General features: G+C 41.7%; 1 protein-coding gene across 4 annotated transcripts in view; it reads left to right on the top strand.

The window, feature by feature from the left end:
- The window catches only part of LOC104679141, a 123,833-nt gene extending 100,466 nt beyond the window's left edge, over positions 1 to 23,367 (top strand). For 2 of the 4 annotated variants that reach the window (XR_004058349.1, XR_004058347.1), the window contains 2 exons: positions 16,002 to 16,160; positions 22,806 to 23,367. The gene's annotated coding sequence lies outside the window, so the exon portion shown is untranslated. The remainder of the gene's footprint in view (positions 1 to 16,001; positions 16,161 to 22,805) is intronic. The other 2 variants (XR_004058345.1, XR_004058344.1) reach the window with 2 other exon arrangements.
- Positions 23,368 to 24,685: the final 1,318 nt, after the last annotated feature.

Raw genomic sequence — 24,685 nt, 5'->3', positions numbered from 1 at the left:
CGTTCTTTCCTATTCTCTTTGTGGATGCTCTAAATGTGTAATCCTGAGCCAGTAGAAGCCTCAGCATGTTGTCCCCCTTTGCCTTTTCTTTCAATCCAGCCATGTGAGCACAACGATCCAGATTTCAGTGTGTACAGGCAGGCTGTCTCTCCCACATGCCCATTTGCCCACTCTCACTGACACAGGTAGGTGCCCAGAGACAACAGACACAGACACAATCGCAGGCGCTCAAAGGGAACCCCCCCCAACAACCACAAATATAATCACAAACACACATGCACAGGGAGATACACAGACACAAACACATACACTAACACATGCACACGCACATACGCACAAACTCATAGACACACATGCACACACACACAAATCCTCACACAGGCACAAGGTTGTGGGCCCAAGCATTCTCCCAAACAGATGCACACACACATGCGTCGCCACAGGCACGAGACTGCCCACGAACTCTCCCATAAAGGCTGTCAGTCGGCCACAGGCAATGGGTTATGGGTGAGGATTCTTGGTCCCGGCCTGGGTCACTATGCTGTTGATTGGGCAACTAGGGCCTTCTCCTGAGAATGAATGCGGAAGTCTGTTATCAGATAAGCCCCAGTAGCCAGTGTGAAACTGGAGCCTCCTGGGTCAACCTGTTTAAAAGGGACCACACTTTGGGTAGAGGCAGAGTCCCCTTGGGACCCTTGGCCCTCTGTGATGCCATGGGAATCTGTGTTGCGTGGTGGCCTTCACCAGCTCCCCTAAGCCACCCTCCTGTCACCCCCTTCCCCCTCACACCCTGTTGTGAAAGCCAGGACAGCCTGCACAGAGTCCAACTTGAGTCAGTTGCTGAGTATCCCCTCTGAAGGAGACTCCTTCCACATGCCTTGTGACTGCCTATTGAGTCGTTCGCCCATTTTGGTGACCTCCATGTGCCAGCCCAAGTTTGTAAACTCTACCTGGAGCTCCAGGCCCTGGGAGAGCCACCAGTCCTGCAGCAAAACCTTGTGCAGTTCAACTGGGTGACCAGCACCTTGTCCTGGGGCGGCAGCCCCATGATCCCAGTTTTCCTGTGGTTTCCCAGTGGCCATGATTACGTATCATTTGTCTTCTATTTTTCTGCATGAGCATGAGCCATGAAACCTGGAGAGGGCCAAAGGAAAAGCAAAGGCTGGCTGCATAAAGAGGATTCCCACAGTGTCTCGGGCCTACTGGTCCTAGGTCATAGGGTCCCTTAAGTTTGGTGGTCAACCTGAGACCAGGTGGCTGGTTCCCTTTTGTCCTCCCTGTCTTTTTTTGTTTCTCTTTCCCTTTTCTTTTTTCACATTGGAAAGGGTGGAGGCTGTCGGATTGGAGGGGCAGAGTTAAGCTTGTAGTTCGTGTTTGTAGAGCCATACTGCCATCGAGCGGAATCTGTTTCTGGAAACTGGAGGCAGCTAGGCATTAGTGCTGGAGAAATCCCGGGAGCACGAAAGAGATGGTGGCGGCGTGGGGCCCCCAGGCTGAAGCCGGACGAGAGAGGAACTCGTGGCTGGCCCTTTGCCTTTTCTCATTACCAGGATGGCGTCCGGGCTCCACAGCCCTCTCCGAAAAAAGGGCAGGAAGGGGCAGCTCTCCATGGGTTCCCCTGTCCATCTCCAGGAATTGCCGGGCAGGAGTCGTCCCGCGCACAGCACCCCAAAGCTCCTTGGTTCACTGGGAGGACAGGGGACCTCTGGCCCCAGCGTGATTCCAGGCAAGAGCACCCCAGAACTCCCCACAAAAGAGACTCGTGTAAACTACCCCAGTCTCAGCCGTCAGGAGTCAGTGGCTTCCCTTAAGCCCACCTCAAGATGGCTGCCGGGGCACCTCCGCCGCCTAAGCTGACGTCTTGGGGCTGCCTGGCTGCTCTGTCCCTGGGCCTCTAGATTAGCTGCTTCTCCATGGGGTCCAAATGGCAGGCACACTTCCTTCAAGGCCTTGGAACCGCGAAGGGGGAAACCCTGGCTTAGTCAGAGTCCACCCAGCCCGACATATTCTCGCTGAAGTCTGTGCCTGTCAGAAGGCAAGTGTTCCTGCAGCCTGTCGTGTTCAGAAACAACTGCCTCTGGATGGCAGTGTGGCTCCAGAAATGGCAGTCACTTATTTCCCTTGCCTTTCTCTTTCTCCTTTTGCTTCCAACAAAACAAAACAAACAACAATCAAACAAAATAAAACAAAAAGAAAAGAAACAAAGAAAGAAACCGGCCAAGGAGCACTCACCTCACCTACAGCAGGACTCCCCACCTACGTGGTCTCTTTGGTGAAACCTGCAACAATCGAAAGGCTCTCTGCCTCCCTCCTTCCCTCTGGATTATCGGGCAGTGGTCCCAGTGAATTAGAGGAGCCTATCCTCAAGAAATCCCACCCTTGGGACTGTGGCATGGTGGGGATAGGTCACACTGGGGGCAGTGTGAAGGTACAGTGGAAGGGGTGTGTGAGTGCGTGGGCCTGTTTGTGGGCCACTGCTGATTACTTCTCTGAATTTGTACAAGCCTCATAAGGAGACTAGGCTGCCTGCTTGTGCGCAGCACACTTGTCATTAGGCAGCACACTCTTTCTTGGGGAAGGGACAAAATCTTGGATCAAAAGCAGTCAGGTCCAACAGGCGTCCGTAGATTGTTGATCCTTCTAACAGAAGGGAGTCGGGCTGGGTGTCTGTCAGGATGAGACTCGACGGATTGGACACCTGTCCCAGGCCTTCAGTTACCTTTCTCACTGGAGCCCAGGCACTCATCCATGCCCAGGAGTGGGAGGGGTATTCTAGGTGGCTTCCACGGGCAGCTGTCCCAGAGAGAGCCACTTGGCATAGCTGATGGAGCATGCGTGCTCACTGAATGTGGTGGCTCACCACTTAGTTCCCTAGGCATCTTGGTCATTCTACCAAATACATGGGAAGCCAGGCCCCAGCCATGCTCATTTTCACCTGGGCCTCCTCTGTGTTCCTGTGCTGGGCATGAAAGTGAAGGTTGAGGCTGGCGTGTCTTTGCAGGTGGTGAGGTGGCTGTTCCTTGGTTTGATACAGAGCTCTCTGGGCTCCTCAAGCTGAATTCCATTGCTTTTCAGATATTCAGCCCAGAATATGGATGAGACAGTGGAGGACAAATTATGCCACCCCTTTTGGGTCTCCAGGCAAAAATGGGAAAGCTGGGCATGGGTCCTTCATACAGAATGCTTGTTGAGATGCAAAGCTGTGGCCTCATTGCTCTAAAGGTTGCATGTCTTAGGCATGCCTCTCAGGGACTGGAGAGCAGCATGGAACACAGCCCTCTCAGAATATTGCAAATGTTTTCTTTCTTCACTTGTTACAAGTCTTCCTGGAAGTGTAGGCCGCACTGGGAACATGCAGAGCTTCATAGGAGAGAAAATTCACCCCACGGGTTATGTTCTCCACACTCAGAGGTGTATGACCGACTCTCATGAACGTTGGTTTCATGCATGGGCTTGCACTCTCAGAGCATTCCAGGAAGAAGGACAGCATTACCATGGAATAGGAATCATTCCCTTTCTGTCACTTGTCAACTAATGTGGATCCTTTTCTCACGTGTAGTAATCACCATGGGGCACCTCTAGTGTCTGCATAGGGAAAATGCAGGAAGATCTGGACTGAGTTATTCGGGGTGGCAATGGGAGTCTGAATGTCAGAGGTCCTCGTTTTTAACATTTAATTCCCATCACATCTCACCTTTTTCCTGTCTTTATCTGTGCTTCCATACATCCTCAGGCACATACATGTATCCTCACCCACAGTCACTCAAAAACGTAGTATGCCCAGGCACCTCCCCTAAATCCTGGATCCCATTGTCTAGGCAACTCTAAGTGGGCAGGGTTCTTCAGCTTCCAGGTGCTCTTTCGTTCATCTTTCTTGTCCCTATCTGTGTGGCTTTCCAATATTTGCTGGCAGAGGGTGTAGGATGGGGCAGTGGTGAAGGCAGTGGGGACCAGGGTAGCCTCCAGGCTTGCCAGGCCTCTGTGCTAATGTGGTGCAGACCTGGGACTAAGGGACAGACTCTTTCTCTTGGCTGATGGCTCTTCCTCCTCTGAGAGGACACAGGAGGTCACTTGGGCTACTACCTGTCTACTTTTGACACTCTGCATTCCAGTTCCCTCTCATTCTCATTGCTCACTCTAATCCTTTGTGTACTTTTGGAGTTTTTCTCCTTCACTTTTTTTTTTTATTATTAATATACTTAAAGTTCTGGGGTACATGTGCAGAACATGCAGGTTCCTTACATAGGTATACACGTGCCATGGTGGTTTTGCTGCACCCATCAACCCGTCACCTACATTAGATATTTCTTCTAATGCTATCCCTCCCCTAGACCCCAACCCCCGACAGACTCCGGTGTGTGATGGTCCCCTCCCTGTGTCCATGTGTTCTCATTGTTCAACTTCCACTTATGAGTGAGAACATGTGGCATTTGGTTTTCTGTTCTTCTGTCAGTTGGCTGAGAATGGTGGTATCCAGCTTCATCCATGTCTCTGTAAAGGACATGAACTCATCCTTTTTTATGGCTGAATACTATTCCATGATATATATGTGCCACATTTTCTTTTTTTTTTTTTTGGGGGGGGGTTTATTATTATACTTTAAGTTCTAGGGTACATGTGCATAACGTGCAGGTTTGTTACATATGTATATTTGTGCCATGTTGGTGTGCTGCACCCATCAACTCGTCAGCACCCATCAATTCATCATTTATATCATGTATAACTCCCCAATGCAATCCCTCCACTCTCCCCCTCCCGATGATAGGCCCCGGTGTGTAATGTTCCCCTTCCGGAGTCCAAGTCATCTCATTGTTCAGTTCCCATCTATGAGTTAGAACATGCGGTGCTTGGTTTTCTCTTCTTGTGATAGTTTGCTAAGAATGATGGTTTCCAGCTGCATCCATGTCACTACAAAGGACGCAAACTCATCCCTTTTTATGGCTGCATAGTATGCCATGGTGTATATGTGCCACATTTTCTTTTTTTTTTTTTTTTTTTTTCTTTTTTTTTTTTTTTTTATTATACTTTAAGTTCTAGGGTACATGTGCATAACGTGCAGGTTTGTTACATATGTATACTTATGCCATGTTGGTGTGCTGCACCCATCAACTCGTCAGCACCCATCAATTCATCATTTATATCATGTATAACTCCCCAATGCAATCCCTCCCTCCTCCCCCCTCCCCCCTCCCCATGATAGACCCCAGTGTGTGATGTTCCCCTTCCCGAGTCCAAGTGATCTCATTGTTCAGTTCCCACCTATGAGTGAGAACATGCGGTGTTTGGTTTTCTCTTCTTGTGATAGTTTGCTAAGAATGATGGTTTCCAGCTGCATCCATGTCCCTACAAAGGACGCAAACTCATCCTTTTTTATGGCTGCATAGTATTCCATGGTGTATATGTGCCACATTTTCTTAATCCAGTCTGTCACAGATGGACATTTGGGTTGATTCCAAGTCTTTGCTATTGTGAATAGTGCCGCAATAAACATACGTGTACATGTGTCTTTGTAGTAGACTAATTTATAATCCTTTGGGTATATACCCAGTAGTGGGATGGCTGGGTCATATGGTACATCTAGTTCTAGATCCTTGAGGAATTGCCATACTGTTTTCCATAATGGTTGAACTAGTTTACAATCCCACCAACAGTGTAAAAGTGTTCCTATTTCTCCACATCCTCTCCAACAACTGTTGTTTCCTGATTTTTTAATGATTGCCATTCTGACTGGTGTGAGATGGTATCTCATTGTGGTTTTGATTTGCATTTCTCTGATGGCGAGTGATGATGTACATTTTTTCATGTGTCTGTTGGCTGTATGAATGTCTTCTTTTGAGAAATGTCTGTTCATATCCTTTCCCCACTTTTTGATGGGGTTGTTTGTTTTTTTCTTGTATATTTGTTTGAGTTCTTTGTAGATTCTGGATATCAGCCCTTTGTCAGATGAGTAGATTGCAAAAATTTTCTCCCATTGTGTAGGTTGCCTGTTCACTCTCATGGTAGTTTCTTTTGCTGTGCAGAAGCTCTTTAGTTTAATTACATCCCATTTGTCAATTTTGGCTTTTGCTGCCGTTGCTTTTGGTGTTTTAGACATGAAGTCCTTGCCCATGCCTATGTCCTGAATGGTACTACCTAGGTTTTCTTCTAGGGTTTTTATGGTATTAGGTCTAACATTTAAGTCTCTAATCCATCTTGAATTAATCTTCATATAAGGAGTAAGGAAAGGATCCAGTTTCAGCTTTCTACTTATGCCTAGCCAATTTTCCCAGCACCATTTATTAAATAGGGAATCCTTTCCTCATTTCTTGTTTCTCTCAGGTTTGTCAAAGATCAGATGGCTGTAGATGTGTGGTATTATTTCTGAGGACTCTGTTCTGTTCCATTGGTCTATATCTCTGTTTTGGTACCAGTACCATGCTGTTTTGGTTACTGTAGCCTTGTAGTATAGTTTGAAGTCAGGTAGCGTGACGCCTCCAGCTTTGTCCTTTTGACTTAGCATTGTCTTGGCAATGCGGGCTCTTTTTGGTTCCATATGAACTTTAGAGCAGTTTTTTCCAATTCTGTGAAGAAACTCATTGGTAGCTTGATGGGGATGGCATTGAATCTATAAATAACCTTGGGCACTATGGCCATTTTCACGATATTGATTCTTCCTATCCATGAGCATGGTATGTTCTTCTATTTTTTGTGTCCTCCTTGATTTCACTGAGCAGTGGTTTGTTGTTCTCCTTGAAGAGGTCCTTGACATCCCTTGTAAGTTGGATTCCTAGGTATTTTATTCTCTTTGAAGCAATTGTGAATGGAAGTTCATTCCTGATTTGGCTCTCTGCTTGTCTGTTACTGGTGTATAAGAATGCTTGTGATTTTTGCACATTAATTTTGTATCCTGAGACTTTGCTGAAGTTGCTTATCAGCTTAAGGAGATTTTGGGCTGAGACGATGGGGTTTTCTAAATATACAATCATGTCATCTGCAAAGAGGGACAATTTGACTTCTTCTTTTCCTAACTGAATACCCTTGATTTCTTTCTCTTGCCTGATTGCCCTAGCCAGAACTTCCAACACTATGTTGAATAGGAGTGGTGAGAGAGGGCATCCCTGTCTTGTACCAGTTTTCAAAGGGGATTTTTCCAGTTTTTGCCCATTCAGTATGATATTAGCTGTGGGTTTGTCATAAATAGCTCTTATTATTTTGAGGTACGTTCCATCAATACAGAATTTATTGAGCGTTTTTAGCATGAAGGGCTGTTGAATTTTGTCAAAAGCCTTTTCTGCATCTATTGAGATAATCATGTGGTTCTTGTCTTTGGTTCTGTTTATGTGCTGGATTACATTTATTGATTTGCGAATGTTGAACCAGCCTTGCATCCCAGGGATGAAGCCCACTTGATCATGGTGGATAAGCTTTTTGATGTACTGCTGGATCTGGTTTGCCAGTATTTTATTGAGGATTTTTGCATCAATGTTCATCAGGGATATTGGTCTAAAATTCTCTTTTTTTGATGTGTCTCTGCCAGGCTTTGGTATCAGGATGATGTTGGCCTCATAAAATGAGTTAGGGAGGATTCCCTCTTTTTCTATTGATTGGAATAGTTTCAGAAGGAATGGTACCAGCTCCTCCTTGTACCTCTGGTAGAATTCAGCTGTGAATCTATCTGGTCCTGGACTTTTTTTGGTGGGTAGGCTATAAATTGTTGCCTCAATTTCAGAGCCTGCTATTGGTCTATTCAGGGATTCAACTTCTTCCTGGTTTAGCCTTGGGAGAGTGTAAGTGTCCAGGAAATTATCCATTTCTTCTAGATTTTCTAGTTGATTTGCGTAGAGGCGTTTATCGTATTCTCTGACGGTAGTTTGTATTTCTGTGGGGTCAGTGGTGATATCCCCTTTATCAGTTTTTATTGCGTCTATTTGATTCCTCTCTCTTTTCTTCTTTATTAGCCTTGCTAGCGGTCTGTCAATTTTGTTGATCTTTTCAAAAAACCAACTCCTGGATTCATTGATTTTTTGGAGGGTTTTTTGTGTCTCTATCTCCTTCAGTTCGGCTCTGATCTTAGTTATTTCTTGCCTTCTGCTAGCTTTTGAATGTGTTTGCTCTTGCCTCTCTAGTTCTTTTAATTGTGATGTTAGAGTGTCAATTTTAGATCTTTCCTGCTTTCTCTTGTGGGCATTTAGTGCTATAAATTTCCCTCTACACACTGCTTTAAATGTGTCCCAGAGATTCTGGTATGTTGTATCTTTGTTCTCATTGGTTTCAAAGAACATCTTTATTTCCACTTTCATTTCGTTATATACCCAGTAGTCATTCGGGAGCAGGTTGTTCAGTTTCCATGTAGTTGAGCGGTTTTGATTGAGTTTCTTAGTCCTGAGTTCTAGTTTGATTGCACTGTGGTCTGAGAGACAGTTTGTTATAATTTCTGTTGTTTTACATTTGCTGAGGAGTGCTTTACTTCCAATTATGTTGTCAATTTTGGAATAAGTGCGGTGTGGTGCTGAGAAGAATGTATATTCTGTTGATTTGGGGTGGAGAGTTCTATAGATGTCTATTAGGTCTGCTTGGTGCAGAGATGAGTTCAATTCCTGGATATCCTTGTTAACTTTCTGTCTCGTTGATCTGTCTAATGTTGACAGCGGAGTGTTGAAGTCTCCCATTATTATTGTATGGGACTCTAAGTCTCTTTGTAAGTCTCTAAGGACTTCCTTTATGAATCTGGGTGCTCCTGTATTGGGTGCATATATATTTAGGAGAGTTAGCTCTTCCTGTTGAATTGATCCCTTTACCATTTTGTAATGGCCTTCTTTGTCTCTTTTGATCTTTGATGGTTTAAAGTCTGTTTTATCAGAGACAAGGATGGCAACCCCTGCGTTTTTTTGTTCTCCATTTGCTTGGTAGATCTTCCTCCATCCCTTTATTTTGAGCCTATGTATGTCTCTGCATGTGAGATGGGTCTCCTGAATACAGCAGACTGATGGGTCTTGACTCTTTATCCCGTTTGCCAGTCTGTGTCTTTTAATTGGAGCATTTAGTCCATTAACATTTAAGGTTAATATTGTTATGTGTGAACTTGATCCTGCCATTATGATATTAACTGGTTATTTTGCTCGTTAGTCAATGCAGTTTCTTCCTAGCCTCGATGGTCTTTACATTTTGGCATGTTTTTGCAATGGCTGGTACCGGTTGTTCCTTTCCATGTTTAGGGCTTCCTTCAGGGTCTCTTGTAAGGCAGGCCTGGTGGTGACAAAATCTCTAAGCATTTGCTTATCTGTAAAGGATTTTATTTCTCCTTCACTTATGAAACTTAGTTTGGCTGGATATGAAATTCTGGGTTGAAAATTCTTTTCTTTAAGAACGTTGAATATTGGCCCCCACTCTCTTCTGGCTTGTAGAGTTTCTGCCGAGAGATCTGCTGTTAGTCTGATGGGCTTCCCTTTGTGGGTAACCCAACCTTTCTCTCTGGCTGCCCTTAGGATTTTTTCCTTCATTTCAACTTTGGTGAATCTGGCAATGATGTGTCTTGGAGTTGCTCTTCTGGAGGAGTATCTTTGTGGCGTTCTCTGTATTTCCTGAATTTGAATGTTGGCCTGCCCTACTAGGTTGGGGAAGTTCTCCTGGATGATATCCTGAAGAGTGTTTTCCAACTTGGTTCCATTTTCCCCCTCACTTTCCGGCACCCCAATCAGACATAGATTTGGTCTTTTTACGTAATCCCATACTTCTTGCAGGCTTTGCTCATTTCTTTTTCTTCTTTTTTCTTTTGGTTTCTCTTCTCGCTTCATTTCATTCATTTGATCTTCAATCGCTGATACTCTTTCTTCCAGTTGATCGAGTCGGTTACTGAAGCTTGTGCATTTGTCACGTATTTCTCGTGTCATGGTTTTCATCTCTGTCATTTCGTTTATGATCTTCTCTGCATTAATTAGTCTAGCTGTCAATTCTTCCACTCTTTTTTCAAGATTTTTACTTTCTTTGCGCTGGGTACGTAATTCCTCCTTTAGCTCTGATAAGTTTGATGGACTGAAGCCTTCTTCTTTCCTCTCGTCCAAGTCATTCTCTGACCAGCTTTGATCCTTTGCTGGCGATGGGCTGCACTCCTTTGCAGGGGGAGATGCGCTCTTATTTTTTGAATTTCCAGCTTTTCTGCCCTGCTTCTTCCCCATCTTTGTGGTTTTATCTGTCTCTGGTCTTTGATGGTGGTGACGTACTGATGGGGTTTTGGTATAGGTGTCCTTCCTGTTTGATAGTTTTCCTTCTGACAGTCAGAAGGACTATCTGTTGGTCTGTTGGAGATTGCTTGAGGTCCACTCCAGACCCTGTTTGCCTGGGTATCAGCAGCAGAGGTTGCCGAAGATAGAATATTGCTGAACAGCGAGTGTACCTGTCTGATTCTTCCTTTGAAAGTTTCCTCTCAGGGGTGTACTCCACCCTGTGAGGTGTGGGGTGTCAGACCGCCCCTAGTGGGGGATTTCTCCCAGCTAGGCTATTCAGGGGTCAGAGACACACCTGAGCAGGCAGTCTGTCCGTTCTCAGATCTCAACCTCCACGTTGGGAGATCCACGGCTCTCCCCAAAGCTGTCAGACAGAGTCGTTCGCGTCTGCACCGGCTCCCGCTACTTCCCCTGTTGGTCTTCAGCTGTGCACTGTCCCCAGAGGTGGAGACTACAGAGACAGGCAGGCTTCCTCGAGCTGCTGTGAGCTCCACCCAGTTCGAGCTTCCCAGCGGCTTTGTTTACTTACTTAAGCCTCAGCAATGGCGGGCCCCCCTCCCCCAGCCTCTCTGCTGCCTTGCGGATAGATCACTGCAGACTGCTGTGTTAGCAGTGAGGGAGGCTTCGTGGGCGTGGGACCCTCCCGGCCAGGATTGGGATATATTCTCCTGGTGTGCCTGTCTGCTTGAAGTGCAGTATTGGGGTGGGAGTTACCCGATTTTCCAGGTGTTGTGTGTCTCAGTTCCCCTGTCTAGGAAAACGGATCCCCTTCCCCCTTGCGCTTCCAGGTGAGGCGATGCCTCGCCCTGCTTCAGCTCTCGCTGGTCAGGCTGCAGCAGCTGACCAGCACCGATTGTCTGGCACTCCCTAGTGAGATGACCCCAGTACCTCAGTTGAAAATGCAGAAATCACCGGTCTTCTGTGTCGCTCGCGCTGGGAGTTGGAGACTGGAGCTGTTCCTATTCGGCCATCTTGCTCCGCCCCCTCTCGGGATTGTTTTTTTCTTGCAAATTGGTTTAAGCTCTTTGTAGATTCTGGATATCAGCCCTTTGTCAGATGAGTAGATTGCAAAGATGTTCTCCCATTATGTAGGCTGCCTGTTCACTCTGACGACAGTTTATTTTGCTCTGCAGAATCTCTTTAGTTTAATTAGATCCCATTTGTCAATTTTGGCTTTTGTTACCATTGCTTTTGCTGTTTTAGTCATGAAATCTTTGCCTATGCCTATGTCCTGAATGGTATAGCCGAGGTTTTCTTCTGGGGTTTTTATGGTTTTAGGTCTTAGGTTTAAGTCTTTAATCCATCTTGAGTTAGTTTTTGTATAAAGTGTAAGGAAGGGCTCCAGTTTCAGCTTTCTGCATATGGCTAGCCAGTTTTTACAGCACCATTTATTACATAGAGAATCCTTTCCCCATCGCTTGCTATTGTCAGGTTTGTCAAAGATCAGATGGCTGTAGATGTGTAGTGTTATTTCTGAGGCCTCCGTCCTGTTCCATTGGTTTATATATCTATTTTGATACCAGTACCATGCTGTTTTGGTTACTGTAGCCTTGTAATGGTTTGAAGTCAAGTAGCGTGATGCTTCCAGCTTTGTTCTTTTTGCTTAGGATTGTCTTGGCTATTTGGGCTCTTTTCTGGTTTCATATGAACTTTAAAGTAGTTTTTTTTTTCTTTCTAATTCTGTTAAGAGAGTCAGGAGTAGCTTGATGGGGATAGCATTGAATCCATAAATTACCTTCGGCAGTATGGTCATTTTCATGATATTGATTCTTCCCATCTATGAGCATGGAATGTCCTTCCATTTGTTTGTGTCCTCTTTGATTTCATTGAACAGTGGTTTGTAGTTATCCTTAAAGAGGTCCTTCACATCCCTTATAAGTTGGATTCCTAGGTATTTTATTCTCTTTGTAGTAATGTGAATGGGAGTTCACTCATGATTTGGCTCTGTGTTTGTCTGTTCTTGGTGTACAGGAATGCTTGTGATTTTTGGTCATGGATTTTGTATCCTGAGACTTTGCTGAAGTAGCTTATCAGCCTAAGGAGATTTGGGGCTGAGACAATGGGGTTTTCTAAATATATAATCATGTTATCTGCAAACAGAGACAATTTGACTTCCTCTTTTTCTAATTGAATACCTTGTATTTCTTTCTCTTGCCTGATTGCCCTGGCAAGAACTTCCAACACTATGTTGAATAGGAGTGGTGAGAGAGGGCATCCTTGTCTTGTGCCAGTTTTCAAAGGGAATACTTTCAGTTTTTTCCCATTCAGTGTGGTATTGGCTGTGGGTTTGTCATAAATAGCTCTTATTATTTTGAGATACATTCCATCAATACCTAGTTTATTGAAAACTTTTAGCATGAAGGCTGTTGAATTTTGTCAAAGGTCTTTTTTACATCTATTGAGATAAGCATGTGGTTTTTGTCATTGGTTCTGTTTACGTGATGGATTACGTTTATTGATTTGCATATGTTGAGCCAGCCTTGCATCCCAGAGATGAAGCCATTTTGATGGTGGTGGATAAGATTTTTCAAGTGCTGCTGGATTCAGTTTGCCAGTATTTTATTGAGGATTTTTGCATGTATGTTCATCAGGGATATTGGCCTAAAATCCTCTTTTTTTGTTGTGTCACTGCCAGGCTTTGGTATCAGGATGATGCTGGCCTCATAAAATGAGTTAGGGAGGATTCCTTCTTTTTCTATTGTTTGGAATAGTTTCAGAAGGAATGGTACCAGCTCCTCTTTGTACCTCTGGTAGAATTGGTCTGTGAATCTGTCTGGTCCTGGACTTTTTTTAGTCAGTAGGCTATTAATTGCTGCTTCAATTTCAGAGTCTGTTATTGGTCTATTCAGGGATTTGACTTCTTCCTGGTTTTGTCTTAGGAGAGTGTACGTGTCCAGGAACTTATCCATTTCTTCAAGATTTTCTAGTTTATTTGAATAGAGATGCCTATAGTATTCTCTGATGGTAGTTTGTATTTCTGTGGGATCAGTGGTGGTATCCCCTTTATCATTTTTTATTGCATCTATTTGATTCTTCTCTCTTTTCTTCATTAGTCTGGCTGGTGGTCTATCTATTTTTTTGATCTTTTCAAAAATACCGGCTTCTGGATGCATTGATTATTTTTTGACGGGTTTTTCCTGTCTCTGTATTCTTCAGTTCTGATCTGATCCTAGTTATTCCTTGCCTTCTGCTAGATTTTGAATTTGTTTGCTTCTGCTTCTCTGTTTCTTTTAAATGTGATGTTAGGGTGCTGATTTTAGATCTCTCCTGCTTTCTCTTATGGGCATTTAGTGCTATAAATTTCCCTCTACACACTGCTTTAAACGTGTCCCTGAGATTCTGGTACGTTGTGTCTTTGTTTTCATTCGTTCAAAGAACATCTTTATTTCTGCCTTCATTTCATTATTTACCCAGTAGTTATTCAGATGCAGATTGTTCTGTTTTCATGCAGTTGTGCAGTTTTGAGTGAGTTTCTTAATCCTGAGTTATAATTTGATTGCACTGTGGTCTTAGAGACTGTTTGTTATAATTTCCGTTTTGCATTTGCTGAGGAGTGGTTTACTTCCAACTATGTGGTCAGTTTTAGAATAAGCGCAATGTGCTGCTGAGAAGAATGTATATTCCGTTGATTTGGGGTGGAGAGTTCTGTAGATGTCTATTAGGTTCACTTGGTCCAGAGCTGAGTTCAAGTCCTGGATATCCTTGTAAATTTTCTTTCTCATTGATCTGTCTAATACTGACAGTGGGGTGTTAAAGTCTCCCACTATTTTTGTGTGGGAGTGTAAGTCTCTTTGTAGGTCTCTAAGAACTTGCTTTATGAATCTTGGTGCTCCTGTATCGGGTGCATGTATATTTAGTATACTTAGGTCTTCTTGTTGCATTGAATTCTTTATCATTATGTACTTCTTTGTCTCTTTTGATCTTTTCTCATGTAAACTCTGTCTTATCAGAGACTAGGATTGCTTTTTTTTTTTTGCTTTTTTCCCCTGCTTTATTTTGCTTTCCATTTGCTTCATAAATATTCCTCCATCCCTTTATGTTGAGCCTACGTATGTCTTTGCACATGGGATGGGTCTCCTGAATACAGCACAGCAATGGGTCCTGACTCTTTATCCAATTTGCCAGTCTGTGTCTTTTCTTTGGGACATTTAGCCCATTTTCATTGAAGGTTAATATTATTGTGTGTGCATTTAATCCTGTCATTATGATGCTAGCTGGTTATTTTGCCTGTTAATTGATGCAGTTTCTTCATCATGTTGATAGTCTTTACAATTTAGCATTTTTTTGCAGTGGCTGGTACTGGTTGATCCTTTCCATGTTTAGTGCCTCCTTCAGGAGCTCTTGTAAGGAAGGCCTGGTGGTGACAAAATCTCTCAGCATTTGCTTGTCTGTAAAGGATTTCATTTCTCCTTCGTTTATGAAACTTAGTTTGGCTGAATATGAAATTTTGGTTTGAAAATTCTTTTCTTTAAGAAAGTTGAATATTGGCCCCACTCTTTTCTGGCTTGTAGGATTTCTCCCGAGAGATCTGCTGTTATTCTGATTGTCTTCCCTTTGTGGCTAACCCAACCTTTCTCTCTGTCTGCCCTTAATATTTTTTCCTTCTTTTCAACCTTGTGAATCTGACGATTATGTGTCTTGGTGTGAATCTTGTGAATCTTGACGATTACGCTCTTCTCAAGGAATATCTTTGTGGTGTTTTCTGTATTTCCTGAATATGAATGTTCATCTGCCTTGTTAGGTTGGGGAAGTTCTCCTGGGTAATATCGTAAAGAGTCTTTTCCAACTTGGTTCCATTCTCCCCGTCACTTTCAGGTGCACAAATCAAATGAAGTTTTGGTCTTTTCACATAGTCCCATATTTCTTGGAGGCTTTGCTCATTTCTTTGGTCTCTTTTTTCTCTAATTTTGTCTTCTTGCTTTATTTCATTGAGTTGATCTTCAATCTGTGATATCCTTTCTTCTGCTTGATTGATTCAGCTATTTATACCTGTGTATGCTTCACAAAGTTCTCATGCTGTGTTTTTCAGTGCCATCAGGTTCTTTATCTTCCTCTCTAAACTGGTTATTCTAGTTAGCAATTCATCTAACTTTTTTCATCTAAACTAGCTTCCTTGCATTGGGTTAGAACATGTTCGTTTAGCTTGGAGGAGTTTGTTATTACTCACCTTTTCTTTTCTTTTTTTTTTTTTCTTTTCTTTTCTTTTCTTTTTTTTTTTTTTTTTTGAGATGGAGTCTCGCTCTGTCACCCAGGCTGGAGTGCAGTGACCAGATCTCAGCTCACTGCAAGCTCCGCCTCCCGGGTTTACGCCTTCCTCCTGCCTCAGCCTCCCGGGTAGCTGGGACTACAGGCACCCACCACCTCACCCGGTTAGTTTTTTGTATTTTTTAGTAGAGACGGGGTTTCACCATGTTAGCCAGGATGGTCTCGATCTCCTGACCTCGTGATCCACCTGTCTCAGCCTCCCAAAGTGCTGGGATTACAGGCTTGAGCCACTGCGCCCAGCCTTACTCACCTTTTCAAGCCTACCTCTGTTAATTTTTCCAACTCATTCTCAGTTTTGTTCCTTTGCTGGTGAGGAGTTGTGATTCTTTGGAGGAGAAGAAGTGTTCTGGTTTTTGGAATTTTCAGCCTTTTTGTGCTGGTTTCTCCCTGTCCTCATGGATTTATCTACCTTTGGTCCTTGAAGTTGGTGACCATCAGCTGAGGTCTCTGATTGAATGTCCTTTTTGTTGATGTTGATACTATTCCTTTATGTTTGTTAGTTTTTATTCTAACAATCTGGCTCCTCTGCTGCAGGTCTGCTGGAATTTGCTGGAGGTTCACTCCAGACCCTGTTTGCCGGGGTATCACTAGCGGAGGCTGCAGACCAGCAAAGATTGCTGCCTGTTCTTTCCTCTGGAACCTTTGTCCCAGAAGGACACCTGCCAGATGCCAGCCAGAGCTCTTCTGTATGAGGTATCTGCCGGCCCCTACTGGGAGGTGTCTCCCAGTCAGGATACACGAGTGTCAGGGACTCACTTGAGGAGTCAGTCTGTCCGTTATCAGAGCTTGAATGTTGTGGTGGGAGATCTGCTACTCTATTCAGAAGTACCAGGCAGGGACGTTTACGTCTGCTGAAGCTGCACCCCCAACTGCCCCTTTCCCCAGGTGCTCTGTCCCAAGGAGGTGGGGTTTTATTTATAAGTCCCTGACTGGGGCTGCTGCCTTTCTTTCAGAGATGCCCTGTGCAGAGAGGAGGGAATCTGGAGAGGCAGGTTGGCCGCAGTGGCCTTGCTGAGCTGCAGTGGGCTCCACTCAGGTCAAACTTCCCGGTAGCTTTGTTTACACTGTGAGGGTAAAACCGCCTACTTAAGTCTCAGCAATGGCAGATGCCCCTCCCCCCACCAAGCTCCAGCATCCCAAGTCAAACTCAGACTGGTGTGCTAGCAGCGAGAATTTCAAGCCAGTAGATCTTAGCTTGCTGGGTTCCATGGGGTTGGGACCCACCGAGCCAGACCGGTTGGCCCACTGGCTTCAGCCTCCTTTCCAGGGGAGTGAACGGTTTTGTCTGACTGGACTTCTGGGTGCCACTGGGGTATGGAAAAAAAAACAAAAAACAAAAAACACTTCTGTGGTTAGCTTGGTGTCTGTCCAAATGGCCACCCAGTTTTGTGCTGGAAACCCAGGGTCCTGGTGGCATGGGTACCAGAGTGTATCTCCTGGTCTGCGAGTTGTGAAGATCATGGGAAAAGTGCAGTATCTGGGCTGGAGTGCATGGTACAGTCCCTAATGGCTTCCCTTGGCTAGGAGAGGGAATTCCCTGATTCCTTGCACTTCCCTGGTGAGGTGACACCCTTACCCTGCTTTGGCTCACCCTCCTTGGGCTGCACCCACCGTCCAACCAGTCCCAGTGAGATGAAGCTGGTACCTCAGTTTGAAATGCAGAAATCACCCATCTTCTGCGTCGATCTCTCTGGGAGCTGCAGACTGGAGCTGTTCCTATTCCTCCATCTTGCCAGCCTCCCACTTTTTTTTAATCTTCACTGTCTTTACTTTTAGTCCACTTGTGGTTTGGGGAGGGTCGTGTGGGCACGGGCACATCACCAGGGAGAACATGCTTACTTTTCCTAAGAAAATTAGATGGACCCTGTCTGACCCCTGAAGTGCATAATCAGAATCCCCCTCCTCTTTCTGCCCTCTGTCCCTATTTGCCATGGGTGGCTGATTACCTCTTTTTCTTGGGGTCTGGTTTCTCCCCCTTTTCATCTCTCCTCCCATTTCCAGGGTCCCTCTCTCCCTTGGTCTTGTGTACTAGGGACTTGGTGGCCACTTGAAGTGTGCTGATGACATTCAGAGGGCAAGATTTTGCCTGCACCTTTGTTCTCTTTTGTTCCTACAGGCCTACTTGTAGATCAGAGCCCTTGATCCCACTCAGAAAGGACCCCATCGATGAGAAGCTTTTCAGTGGTGTGTCTTTTCACCCGGATGTCACTCGTGTTTCTTTGCCACTTGTTGTGTATGTCATCATGCAGTGATATACCCCTGAACTAGATCCTTCAGGACAGCTGTGGTGGCATGAAGCTGCCACTTGTTCTTTTTCTCCTTCTCTTTCTTTGTTCTTCTTCTTCCTTTTTCCTTTCACTTTCAGCTCTCTGTGGGACAAATGTTCTATCCAGACTGCTGCTTCTTCTGCTCATTGGTGATGGGTGTGTCCCCTTGCAGCACCAGGCCTGGAGGGAGGCTTCCCTTTCGTTCTTAAAGGAGCAGAGATGACAGTCACCAGTTCAGTTTCTCTGGTGAACAATGAGAACACTTGGACACAGGGTGGGGAACATCACACACCAGGGCCTGTTGTGGGGTAGGGGTAGGGGGAAGGAATAGCATTAGGAGATATACCTAATGTAAATGACATGTTAAAGGGTGCAGCACACCAACATGGCACATGTATACATATGTAACAAACCTACACATTGTGCACATGTACCCTAGAACTTAAAGTATTATAAAAAAAAATGAGAGAGAGAGAGAGAGCTACCCAGGTGTTACTTTTAAGTTCAATGTCATCATGAATTCATAGATTTTCCAGTACCTCTTGGCTCATTGTTTGTCCCCATTCTCCTTGTGGACTCTGTAAATGTCCAATCCTGAGCCAGTGGGAGCCTTGGCAAGTTGTGTCCTGTTGCCTTTCTTTCCAGTCCATCCATGTGAACACAACAATGATTCACATTTCAGTGTGTACAGGTAGGCTGTCTCTGCCATGTGCCCATTTTCCCACTCTCACTCATACAGGCAGATGCCCACAGACCACAGACAGAGACACACACACACGCACTCCGAAGGGACTCCACACCCCGAAACGTAATCACAAACACACAAGCAGAGACACAAGAAACCTCACAGGGGCACAAGGTTGTGGGCCCAAGTGTTCCCCCACACAGACATGCACGTAAACGCACCACCACAGGCATAAGACTGCACATAAACTCTCCCATACAGGCTCCAAATCACCACTTGTGATGGGCGTGCTTTTCTATCTCCAGGACTGGGTCATCATGCCATTGATGGGGTAACTTGGGCCTTCCTTTGAGAATGAATGCAGGAAGTCTGTTATCAGATAGGCCCCAGCAGTGGGTGTGAAACTGGAGCTTCCTTGGTCAAACTGCTTAAAAACTTACACTCAGAAAGGATCCCATTGTCACAAAGCTTCTTGGTTGTGTGTTTTCTCATGGGGATGTCACTGGTATCTCTTTGCCACTCCTGTTCATTGTCATTGCTTCTTCTCAGTCTGATTCTTTTGTCTTTTTTTTTGTTTTTCTTTTTTTACGTTCACTGCTTTACATTGATTTTAACGTAATTGGTATCAGTTTCAGTTTTTTTCTTTCGTGTTTTTCAATTTCTTCTTTTACTCTTTTATTTAGTACTTTCAGATTGTAACTGATTTTTGTATTTTCTTTCTATCAGTTTTTCTGAACCAAATGTAGTCATTCTAGGTGATGAATTTTTCTTCCCAGTGGTGGATTCATAGTGATATTTTATCTTCTTTTAATTTCGTGGTTTTTGAGTCTTTTTTTATTGAGTTGTTTTTTAGTGGTTACTGAATGGCTTTATTGAGTGTTATATGAAACACTTTTCTCCATTTATTTTACTCTAATTTTTTTCATGGCTTTTCAGGGCATTTAAGAAACTTAGTTTTATTAAAGTTGATTATGTATCAATGAGGGATTATTAAGTTGTTATTTTGGAAAGATCATTTCTCTTTTGCATTGTATGTTTTAATTTTCTTTTGCTTATTGTTTAAGTGACCCAAGTTATGAACCACATTATTATTATTATTATTATTTTTTTGAGAGGGACTGTCACTCTGTTGCCCAGGCTGGAGTGCAGTGGTGTGACCTCGACTCACTGCAACCTCCACTTCCCAGGTTCAACCGATTCTCCTACATCAGGCTCCTGAGTAGCTGGGACTACAGGTGCATGCCACCATGCCCAGCTGATTTTTTTTGTACTTTTAGTAGAGATGGGGCTTCACCATGTTGGCCAGGATGGCCTCCATCTCTTCATCTCGTAATCTGCTCACCTCGGCTTCCCAAAGTGCTGGGATTGCAGGCGTGAGCCACTGCACGCAGTGAACCACATCTTTTCTTTTGCTGTTCACCTTAGACTCTTGATCATATTTTGGGGTATTTCTCTTTTTTTAATTTGATCAACTGTAATAGTAAGAAATGTCATATTTTATGTGTCATTAATAGCTAATAGAGAATATATTTTTGTAATATATATTTAACCTTTACCTCATTCTATAATACTTTTTATACTTCTGTCTTATCTTATACACAATTTTTACTACATTGAGAAATTTATTCTTTAAGTAGTGATAAATCAACTCATTTTAATATAAATTCATGATTTTGTAGACTATATGACTTGGCTTAAATAGATCTTTCTGAGAAATCAGGAAAGTTTGAAAATCATCAATAAATTCTTTACCTTTGGGTATATACCCAGTAGCAAAGACTTCGAATCAACCCAAATGTCCATCAGTGACAGACTGGATTAAGAAAATGTGGCACATATACACCATGGAATACTATGCAGCCATAAAAAAGGATGAGTTTGTGTCCTTTGTAGGGACATGCATGCAGCTGGAAACCGTCATTCTCAGCAAACTATCGCAAGAACAGAAAACCAAACAACGCATGTTCTCACTCATAGGTGGGAACTGAACAATGAGATCACCTGGACTTGGGAAGGGGAACATCACACACCGGGGCCTATCATGGGGAGGGGGGAGGGGGGAGGGATTGCACTGGGAGTTATACCTGATGTAAATGACGAGTTGATGGGTGCTGACGAGTTGATGGGTGCAGCACACCAACACGGCACAAGTATACATATGTAACAAACCTGCACATTATGCACATGTACCCTAGAACTTAAAGTATAATAATAATAATAAATAAATAAATAAATTCTTTACACTTTGATAATGAAAATATTTTAATAAAAATGCTAAAAACACTTAATTTTAAACCAAAACACAGTATAGCATCTGGCAAAGAGATTTAAACCTATGTTGCAAAGATGATTAAAATCATTCATATACAATGACCATTTATAAAGATTCATTTAAACGAAATTTTATTTTTCTGCATCAAAATGAGGAGATAATCATGACTAAGAAATTTTGGATTACTAAATTCTTAAAAAATTGTCCACTTTTATCATTCTATTAAGGTACAATAAATCAAACCTATGCCACATTTTCTTTATCATTTGTAGAAATTTAAAGTATGACAACAGGCTCCTGTTATGATTAACTTGTCTTTCATACATTGGTGTTTGAAAAATTGTTTACTGCAACATTTGAAATAGTAATCCACAAATTGTTTAACTTTTTTATTATACCAGATGAGAATATATTTGCATATTTGTGAAAACAATTGGAAACTGTCTCAGTTCTGTTCATTTTGAGAATTACTATGTTTTGGTGGACCCATCTGGTGGAATTTTGTGCAGATATTTTAAAAATATTTAAGTTTATGTGGTTACTATGAGATATTATTAAATAAATAAAACATGTCTGGAGTAATGTATATAATACAAACTTATTTTGTGTAACAACAAACAGAAAGAGTTACATGTTGGTAAGTATATATGTCTTTGATTGGTTATGGAAAAAATTATTAGGCATTTATTCCATACTTTTAACATCTTTTAACTTCCACAGATTTAGAATTGTTTTTCTGGAAGAAATTGTTAATCCTCTCTTTTATATATTTTATATTGTTTTCCTCATTTTAATGCCTTTGTATTATATTTCTAAATACAATTTTCTTTTATAAAACATGCAAACTTAATATGAAGAAAAACATCATAAATAAACTTAAAGATTATTTATATACCATATGGTTCCATTTAAAAGATAGTTAATGGATGTCATTAATTCCTAGAATATATAATACACTTCTTTATGTTAATACAGAAACAAAGCCTGATAGACATATAGTCAAAGAACAGGCAATTCATAGAAGACAAAAATATATGGCCAATAATAATAATAAATATAGTTGACTTTAATGTTAAGTCATCATATTTGCCACAATCGAAAGTCTCCAGAATTCTCAATTTTAGAAAGGATTTGGTTAAATATCTATATTCTATAAAATTATACATTTCTAAAGTATTTTATCTGTATCATAATTTTAATGTTTGTAAGTTTTGACTTGTGTTTTATTTGTAGAATATATGGAAATAATTCTACATATGAACAAATTGGCTTTATTGTTTGTAATAAAAATGTTGCAATGATGTTAACTATCTTTCAACAGAATAATTTTAAAATTATACTGTAATACAATGCAATATTTTGAAACCATTGAAATATTGAGACTGATCTATTTTTATATTAAAAATTATTAAGACATTTATAAAAATAAAAACAAATTGCAGAAGTGTATGCTAGGATGATCTAATTTATATTATAAACTCCACATCTAAATTATTATATAATTATAAATACTATGTATGTGTATATTTAAATAGAAATAAAAAGGTCTAGGAAGAAGTGATACCTATGTTTTCTTATGGAAATAGGAGAAAGACTGAGGAATGGTAAAAGTTCAGCAGTAAGAAGAATTCTGTCTATGTTGTTTGAATTATATACAGTTAGATTTTATTCATGTATTTATTCATGTATTATTTGTGTAAACAAATAAATGTAAAATTTCCAAGGAATATAGCAGTTTGTCAAGGGGCTATGAGGGAACAGTGAGGCTGATTGATCAGTTTTGGAAGCCTAATAAAACATAAGTAACAGCAGTAGACATCCCTGTACTTTTTGGGGGAGAAATATGCCTAGGATAATAGAAACATCTAGTCCACCTAACACATAAATTATTTTGCATTCAAATACATTAGATACTAACAAGATGCAGGTTATCAGCATTGTATGCCTTTGATTTAATATTTATTAAGCACTCATCTAATAATTTTGCATTCTCTTTAACCTGCTTAATAGGGAAAGTGGGGTGTTTTCTGCTCAGCAGACATATCTGACCTGTATGATCATGGAATTTCTCATTATAACTCAATAAACTTTTGTTCTCTTTCTGTATCTTTCAGTCTTATGAACAAGCATGATTTCACTTCCTGAATTTCGGTGAATTCTAAGACATGAGCAAGATCGGATTGTAAGACCTCTGTGATTTAAGGCCATGGCCTGGATCATGGTGAACTTACCAAAGCAAATAATGCCTGTGAGATGGTCCTGCAGCAGCCAACCAGTGCACTCTTTTGGTGACATCCAGCTCTTGTTGTATAACTTTATATTCCTATAAATCCATTAAGGCCCCAATAAAGTTTGTCTCTAAGTGCTGTGTTAGCTCTATATGATTACATGTAGTAAATTGTGAGTTTTAAGTAAATAAGAACTCCATATATATAAAGCTTTACTAAAATTGGTGTTGAAATATGACCTTCTTCCTACATTTATTCATTTATTTATGTCTATTTGTTCATTTATTTTAGTGAAAAATATAAGAAAAGAGAGGAAGGTCAAATCCAAGAAAAGAATTAAGTTTCCAGTACACTTTCTTTACCTTGCTGTCAATTTTTTCATGGAATCTACATCTTTTTATACTAATCTTCATCATATTATTTTACATCTTAACTATTTTTTTCTTACTAAAACGGTTAGTGTTCTTGTTTTTTCATAATTTTCTACTTTCCTTCTAAAATGCTTAGTATTAAACAAATAGAATATCCTAATTAAAAACAGTAATAAATATTATGGTGAAAAAATACAAGTAAATTGGAAAAACATTAGATAGCAGCTTTCAATATTTCATATAGTTCATAAATTTTTCAGGAATTAGAGGGTTATAGAAAAAAATTTATAGACTATAATAATTACCAGGTATATAGAAAATAAAACTTCTACCTCTGAATTGTAATAAAAGATAAACAGATTCAAAAGCATATATTATATCTGAAAATGTCAGATAAACTTGGTCTATAAATTAAAATATAAAATAATAATACAGTTTGTTCAAATGAGTAATTAAACCTGACATTGTAAAATGAATATTTAGAGAGATTGTGAAATTTGAATATTTTACACAGCCCTCTGAAATTAGTCCCTAGTGTCAGAATTAAAGAATCTGAAAAATCTTCCCAGCACCATTTATTAAATAGGGAATCCTTTCCCCATTTCTTGTTTCTCTCAGGTTTGTCAAAGATCACATGGCTGTAGATGTGTGGTATTATTTCTGAGGACTCTGTTCTGTTCCATTGGTCTAGATCTCTGTTTTGGTACCAGTGCCATGCTGTTTTGGTTACTGTAGCCTTGTAGTATAGTTTGAAGTCAGGTAGCATGACGCCTCCAGCTTTGTCCTTTTGACTTAGGATTGTCTTGGCAATGCAGGCTCTTTTTTGGTTCCGTATGAACGTTAAAGCAGTTTTTTCCAATTCTGTGAAGAAACTCATTGGTAGCTTGATGGGGATGGCATTGAATCTATAAATAACCTTGGGCAGTATGGCCATTTTCACAATATTGATTCTTCCTATCCATGAGCATGGTATGTTCTTCCATTTGTTTGTGTCCTCTTTGATTTCACTGAGCAGTGGTTTGTAGTTCTCCTTGAAGAGGTCCTTTCCATCCCTTGTAAGTTGGATTCCTAGGTATTTTATTCTCTTTGAAGCAATTGTGAATGGAAGTTCATTCCTGATTTGGCTCTCTGTTTAATCTGTGACAGACTGGATTAAGAAAATGTGGCACATATACACCATGGAATACTATGCAGCCATAAAAAAGGATGAGTTTGTGTCCTTTGTAGGGACAGGGATGCAGCTGGAAACCATCATTCTTAGCAAACTATCACAAGAACAGAAAACCAAACACTGCATTTTCTCACTCATAGGTGGGAACTGAACAATGAGATCACTTGGACTCGGGAAGGGGAACATCAGACACCGGGGCCTATCATGGGGAGGGGGGATGGGGG

This window comes from Rhinopithecus roxellana, chromosome 7 (assembly GCF_007565055.1).
Source record: "Rhinopithecus roxellana isolate Shanxi Qingling chromosome 7, ASM756505v1, whole genome shotgun sequence".
Classification (NCBI taxonomy): Eukaryota; Metazoa; Chordata; class Mammalia; order Primates; family Cercopithecidae; genus Rhinopithecus; species Rhinopithecus roxellana.
This window is presented reverse-complemented; position numbering and strand designations above follow the sequence as displayed.